Genomic DNA, 8,046 nt, shown 5'->3' with positions numbered 1-8,046 from the left:
ATCTCGACGCCTGTCATTAGACCCCTGCCAAGATTAGACAGTCGGGATGCTGACGGTCGGCATTTGGACTGTCGACATCCCGACTGCCACCCACTTGGAGGGGGCAGAGACATTTACACAGTACACAGTAAGTGCAGACTGTGTTATGCAGCCTAATATTATTTACACTATGTACAAAATAAAAACACAAAGCAGTACACTGGGAATTACTGGTGAAGCTATGGTCGATCCGCCCATGCCCTCAGCAGTGTATGTACAGGGGCCTAAACTCCAGTGTAGTTACACCCTCAGCAGTGAGTGCTCAGGGGGCTGCCCACAGTGTAGGTGCCCCCTCAGCAGTGAGTGCACAAGGTGCTATCCGCAGTGTTGGTACCCCCTCAGTAGTTAGTGTCCAGTGTGCTGGCCCCAGTGTAGGTACCCTCTTTAGCAGTGAGTGCCCATGGGGTGAACGTAGTATAGATACCCCCTCAGAAATGAGTGCTGATGAGGCTGCCCCCTGCTGCACAAACAACAAGAGTAGCAACTTGTGCACACGTGTTTGCTGACACTACAGGAGTTGGATTACCATGAGTAGAGGGCACCCATCTCCAGAGGTGCCTCAAAGGGTAGAGACACCGCCAGGCTATACCATACCATACGTACAAGTCTGCCTGTCGATATATATCCTGGCGTACTTCCAGGGGCCTGTAATATAATGCAATGAAAAATGGTACAGCCCCCACAGACGACCAGGTGGGTAAACACCCAGTAGTCCCCCAGACAGCAGCCTCCCAGGTCCCAGGTGCATGCACACCTCGGAACTCAACAGAGGCACCCTGCATCAGGAAAAGCTTGGTATCCACCTCTGGCTAACTCATGCCCGGTGATGAATTAGAAGATGGTCTCCAGGGGTCTGCAGGCGGGGAGCGACAGGTGACCTTTGCCCCAGCAACCTGGAGGGGCAGCAGCAGCCGCCAATCCCAGCATCCACAAAATAGATCCACTGGCGGACATGCAGTCAGTGTGTGTGTGTGAGACCTCAGCTTTGAGATGCTGCCTGTGCCACTCACCTCACATCCCTACTTTCCAGCACCTGATGCCACCAACTGGGAGCCAAGGGAGGGTGAGTAGTGGATCAGGAAGGAGTAGGCTGATCTGCAAAGCACAGCCATAGGTGGCTGGTCCCTGGGAAGAGGTCAACCGCCATGAATAAATCATGTCGGCTTCAGCCATTAATATGACAGGGCAAACTCCCATTGGGTGAGACGGGTCGCATATTTAAAAACAAAAAAAATAGTTTCAGTGACCCCAAAACAGTCCAGCCCACCGGGAAAACTCCTGGTAAGGAATATATGTCAGTCCGCCCCTGACCACACCCATTTCCCGCTAAGTACTGTATAGTACTGTATAGGATACAGTGTGTGAGGCAGAAAAAGGGAGACAGGACTAGTTGAATACGGACAAGAGGTCTGTTCTAAGTGGACTAGATTCTGCTAGACAGGAGCTCAGGATAATCCAGAATTATTAGAGTCCAGTATTACAGAGAGTAAAGTTTTTTGCCTGGACAGTTGCAAATAAGCTGAGTGATCACAGAGACTGGCTGAAGGGAGACTTTGTCTTGTACAGTATGTTCTGCCACTAGAGGTGGTAAGTGGTCGCTCCACTGCATTAACGGGGACAAGAAGTGAAGTATCGTACAGAATATGGCTAGATGTTTTTCTTGGAAACAGTTAATCTCACGTGCAGTGCTAAAGCTAGGTAACACAAATTTCTGTACACAAGTCTGATTACCTGGCAAAGACCTTTATTTGAACTGCAGGCTTTATACAGGGTTGCACGCAAGCCCCTTTTGCAGTTGCATCTTGCGATTTTTAGCATTGTGCATGTGTCCAAGCCGTATACGCAAGTTAGAGCAACTATGGGCGATTCAAAGTTGTATGCATCTCAATGGCATCTCTGTACAGCTTAGTGGGTGTACCTGTATGGTAACTTATAGTTCACTTGTAGGTTCTGCCATTCAAAGGTCTCAGTGCCCAGACATCCATCTGATGCCAGATGGATCTCCAGCACCAAGTATAGGGTTAGTGCAATGGAGCGCTGATAGTAACGACCAAGTATAGGGTTAGTGCAATGGAGCGCTGATAGTAACGACCAAGTATAGGGTTAGTGCAATGGAGCGCTGATAGTAACGACCAAGTATAGGGTTAGTGCAATGGAGCGCTGATAGTAATGATGGTCATGCTCACATGCGAATGCATAGAAGTCGTGCAGCTGCATAGATGCAGACAACTCTGAATAGAAGCAAAGATCCACAATGATTTCTGAGCAAACATTTGCAGTCGACTAGCGTGCAACTCTGAATCTCTGTATCACTGACCAAAATTGCTACAACTGAGCCTGGGCTTGTTGGAGGGGCTCTTGTATGACTCCGCCATCCCTCCCCTTTTAACTGTCAATAGCCCAGCACACGCTGCTGTGTGCTGGGCTGCAGTGGGAGCAGGGAGAATGCTGCCGTTCCTCTCCTCTTGATCGCGCCTCCTCCCTGGATTTGCGCCTGGCTGAAGGGCTCACAGTGCCCCCCTCCTCAAAGAGGGTTTTTCTTCTTCTTTTTTAAGGGGGTGTGGCCAAGTCTCCCGTGATTAGGCCATGCCCCGATAGTAATGGGGCTCGGGATGGCGCGCTACGGCCCTGCAACTGAGCTATTCCTGTCAAAATATGGTGGACAATGCAAGCAAACCAATGTAATGTTCTTCACAAGTTCATATGGGTTACAGTAATGGGAATAATGTATGTTTAGAGCAATGAACTGTGTGGATGTCACAGTTAAACCTGGAGATCGATTTTTGAGTCGATTTTAATAGACTGAAATGATTTGTATAAAGCACTGCCAAAAACGCTCATTTACGAACATCCAATTTTAATTTCCATTTTGAAATCGATGTTAGTTGGATTTAGCAGGTGTAATTTCATTCTGTTTTGAACTTCATGTTCAAAACCGAATGCAAATCGTCCCTAAAAAAACAAATATAAAAAAGAAGCATGACGAAACGGAAAAAAAACTGAACAATTTTTTTTATCCATATGGAAAAGCTTTATAGATACATTACCTATGGATCTTAAGCGACAAATACATCATTGCTTTATGTCAACTATTTGAATACAAGTGCTCTACAAGTGCCGCAGGGCAGGCTTCCTGGGACCTATAGTTCCACTGTGAAGAATAATATTGTTACTTCATTTAATCCACTACCCCTGCACCCACTGGCCAGGTGTGCAAGGAAGAGCCCTGGGCTTTTAGCCCAGTGCTGATTAATGCTCGGATGGGGGGACCCCATTTTTTTGTGGGGTCCCCACTTTCTGAGTATTTTCAGCCCTGGGCTGACCACTTTGGGACTGGAAAATGCTTTGGCAGGAGGACCCCATGCTGTGTGTCCTCCTGCTGTGGCATTGCCACCCCCGCTGGTTTAGCCTGGTGCTGATTAATGGAAAATCAGTTGAACCCCAAGCCGTCTTTCCCTTGATTTTCCTGTACCAGACCAGGCTAAAAGGTCCAGGGTGGTTATGAATTTAGGGGAGGGGACCCCAGACCATTTTTTTATTATTATTTTTAACTATTTAGCTGCTTTTAAGCCTACAAAGCATGAACAGATCATAGTGATCTGTGCATGCATCTCCCAAACTCGATTGCCTCAGGCAGGTGTATTGTTTTCGTGGTTTGACAGTCAGATTCGAAGTAGATTTTTATTTGATTTCCAATCCGACTGTTAGTAAATGAGGGGATTCTGTAGTTGGCTATGGGAAAACATGTTTGGTTGATGTTTAATTTTGGTCAGGATTCAGTTTTATAGTCGATTGCGAATTCTGACCAAAATATGATCGGGATCAGCAAATTGGGGATTTTTAACATGAAGAATTTCACTGATTCCCAGACGGATCGGTGATCATTGATGGCCGCCGATCGACATTTCCGACCAGTGGTTCCAGTCTGATCGTGGAAGCGGCTGCCAGATCTATGGGGGACTTTACAACTCTGCCACCTGAATATCCTGACTACTAATGCCGTGGCCACCCCGAGACTCTTACTTAGCTTCTTTTTTTTGTTAACATGCTCCTGCTTCCCTGGGGATGCTTCTGCCAGGGAAAAAAGTGAGAGTTTTTAAAAGTGGAGATGTTGCCCATAGCAACCAATCAGATTCTAGCTATTATCTTCTAGAAGATGCTATTTAAATGTTAAATAGCATCTGATTGGTTGCGATGGGCAACATCTCCACTTCTAAAAACTGTCACTTTAGTATATATACCACTTGGTGTCCATTCCTGTCTGCCTCCTGTGGCTGTATCTGCAACTGAGACTGCTGCTTCTCCTGGCTGCACCTGCTGCGTTGGATTTCTTGCAATATCCTGGGTTTGCTGTGACTAAGGTCCCTTACCTCCTTGTTTGCTGCTCCAGTATATCTACTCTCCTGCTCAGTGCTACCCTGTGGAATACTACTGTTATCTCTCACCTGCTGCTGTTCTGGAATACTCCTGTATGAGATTATGTCTCAGCTGTTGCCTCAGTTCCCTTTTGCTCTAGCCTCCTGTTCAGTGTTACTCTGGACTGTTATTAGGCTGCTAATACTTACCTAATGTTACGTTCCTCTTGTGCTGTGATTATACCTTTTGTGCACATCACAGAGACTCCATCAGGCCATTACTGATTTGTGAAGGAGGGAGGCAGCTCAGGTGATGGAACTCCATGCGGAATTGTCTCTTTCACATCAAGATCTGCCACAAAACTGGGTTGGGATTGCTGAGGCTGAGAGTTTGGTTTCTACCCTTGTGGACTGGTGTGCTCCTATTATTAACTGCCTGCTCCCCTTGGAATATCAGAGGGTGACGAGCTCGGATAAAGTTATCATTGCAAAACCTTTTGTTATAAGCTTATTTTCTCCTCAGTTTGCTGTTGAACATATCTTCACAGCCTCCTATGTTAGGTGGCCTCCTGAGAACATTCATTGCAAAAATTCTCTATTATGCAGTTCCTGAAGCTGCTTTTCGCCATAACAGGATTGGCGCTTGTTGGAGTTTGATGGTTGGGGTTTTTCCAGAATTTATGTGCACATGCCTAGAGGATTTCGGCATGGGTCCACTCACGTGCTCAGGGACGGGCTGATCCTGCAGGATCAATTTCTGTGCACTTGCTATTCTGTCTCCTGATTTTTTTTAGTTTAAGTGCGTTAGACTTATTACCATTATTTGTTTTTATTTAATCTCTTTAGTCATGGCTCTGTTATTTATATTTTTTAATTATAATTGAATGTTTTCATACTGTCATATCCTTCATATGCATTTTTTTCTTTCTCTGTTAGCACTTAATTACCTCCAGGGTTTGATCCATCATGTTATCCTTTGAGTGTTCCTGCTTGATCTTTCCTTGTTTAGGTTTTATATGTGGTTAGGCTTTTGTATATTATTTTTGGCTATCTCTTGTCCTTTTGATCCTGGGCTGAATACACCATGGTACACGGGAATAGTTGCCCCCATGTTTTCATAGTTGTAGAGTAGTTGGGCTGGGGGGGGTTGTTTAGTGATCCATGTATGCTGTAAGATGGTGATATGGTCATGCAAGGTGGGGGAAACTGGGGGGTGGTTGTTTTGTTATATTTTGTTGTACAAATGATACAAAAGTAGAAACCATTGAAAAGTTGCAAAATATATAGTCTGCTTTACAAATGTCACAGAGATAAAAGAAAAACTGGGATAGATTTAAAAACAACTTGAAATAGTGTCTGGAAGTAAATTACATTAATGGTTAAATTTATTAAGTAACAACTCTGCCGTAATTTTAAAAGTGATTGGCAAATCTGTAGAGGATTGCAGGTGTAGAGGACATTCAAGCTCATCGGACTGCTGTTACAACATATCCAGTTCCTTAATTACCCCACCCTATCCCCGGCAGACATAGACTTTCTTGATCAACCCTTCCTCCTAGAAAATGTGGATCAGGACTGGCTCCAGGAGGAGCCGGGCCCTGTGCAGGAATGGGACAGCGCCCGTTAATATCGTGTGAAAAGGGGGCGTTGCCTAATTACCATAAGCCAAGCACCAGGGGCGTCTTAAGAAAGGAGGGGGCCCATGTGCACTCCCCGTGCGGGACCCCTCCTCTCTTCCCGGTGGCCGGCAGCCGACTGACGTGGCTGGCCAGCCACCGGAGCATTAGGAGACTCCAGGCACTAGAGTGTGCCTGGAGTCTACTGCACATGCGCAGAACGCCGGGAAAATGGCCACGGCGGCCATTTTCCAGCATTCTGTACATGCACAGTAAACTCTGGGCACTAGAGTGTGCCCAGAGTCTACTGCGCATGCGCAGAACACCAGAAATATGGCCGCGGTGGCCATTTTCAGGTGTTCTTAGCAGCGCAGACACCCGCCGCGGGACCACGGACAGGTAAGTTTAAAATAATATGGGTGCAGGGTGTGCAGTGCAGGGCCCCCCTGGACCCGTACCGATTATAGATACGCCATTGCCATGCACCCTAGATGAAGTTGTTTGGAGGCGTGCCCATATGGCATGCCTCCCATTCACGTCAGGCTGGGGGCAAGCCCTGCAATCCGTCAGCAACAGGGCTGCCCCCAGCCATCTCCCTGCACTGGATGGACGCCACAGGCATGCGTGTGGCATCCATTCAGCTTCTCTGGCAACGGTCGGTGGTCCCCAACCACCTGTGGGGCACCTTGACTCTCGGGTGAAACAGCGGACAGTGCCTGAAAAATGGGACTGTCCCGCTGAAATCAGGATGGTTGGGTGGGGTGGTGCCCCTGTTCAACTGCACTGGTCGAGCGGCCCCAAGAGCCGGCCCTGAGGTGGATCAGGTGATTTCTTTATCCCCGATCAGCAACAGCCCAGGCCCTAATGGCTTTTCTATAGCCTATTACAAGACATTTAAGGACAAACTTGCCCCTTTGCCGACCAAAGCTTTTAATTCCATCTCAGAAAAGACCAGTTTTTTCAAACAATCTCTAGAGGCTCACATCACAGTCCTCCCTAAAGGAGGTAAAGACTTTACCTTATGCCCAAGTTACAGGCCCATTTTGTTCCTTAATACTGATAGGAAATAATTTAATTCCTTAATACTGATAGGAAACTCTTCCCTAAACTTATAGTGAATTGTTTAAAACTCTTATTGCTGAAGTTGATTCATGGAGACCAGATGGGCTTCATCTTGTGTGGTGAAACCAGATCAACTTAATCCACTTTGCTTTTCAGTCATCTTCGCTCTCAATCCTTCTGTCTACAGATGCAGAGATGGCTTTTGGCCAGGTTAATTGGGGTTCCTGAGGGGCTTTCTGTGACATCTAGGACTGGGACCCCTCTGTCTCCATAGAAACCTTTGCCCTTTACGACTTCTGCGAAGATAAGGGTCAATGTCTCCCTTTCTGAGACCTTTGATACAACAAGCAGCACGAGACAGGGTAGCCCACTCTCTCCTCTTTTATTCGTGCTTTGCATGGAGGCATATGACCTATTGCAGATGACTTATTGGCTTTGTTCACTGACCCGGTTGTCTAACTTACAAATTTGTCTCCAAGTTCAAAAATTTGGCAACCTCGCGACCTTTAAGATTGATTATTTAAAGTCTGTTGCTAAGAAATTGACTGCACATACACCTGTGGTTAACGGCCTAAAACAGTCTTTTCTCTTTACCTGGCATCCCACCCGACTTAAGTACCTAGGAGTCCAAATCACTAGCAATCTGTCCCACCTGTTTACCTCTAATTGTATCCCCTTATTACAGGCTATTTGCACTGACTATAATAAATGGCGCTCAAAAGTCTTATTCTGGAATGGTAGGATGAATGTAGTTAAGATGAACTCTATACCTTATACTTATTGCATACCCTCCCAATCCACATTCCCTCACATAATTTCAAGTGCTACAGCACCTTATCTGCCAAATTTTGGGGGGTCATTCATCTCCTTGTTTTAAACATGACATCTTATACCGTTGTAAACATATGGGTGGTCTATAGCTCCCTTATATAAGCAGTTATTATCATGCCAAATTATTGAACCATAATCTTGAA

Source organism: Taudactylus pleione, unplaced genomic scaffold, assembly GCF_031769625.1.
Source record: "Taudactylus pleione unplaced genomic scaffold, aTauple2 ptg000122l, whole genome shotgun sequence".
Taxonomy (NCBI): Eukaryota; Metazoa; Chordata; class Amphibia; order Anura; family Myobatrachidae; genus Taudactylus; species Taudactylus pleione.
The sequence above is the reverse complement of the archived record's forward strand: the minus strand, read 5'-3'. Positions refer to the sequence as shown.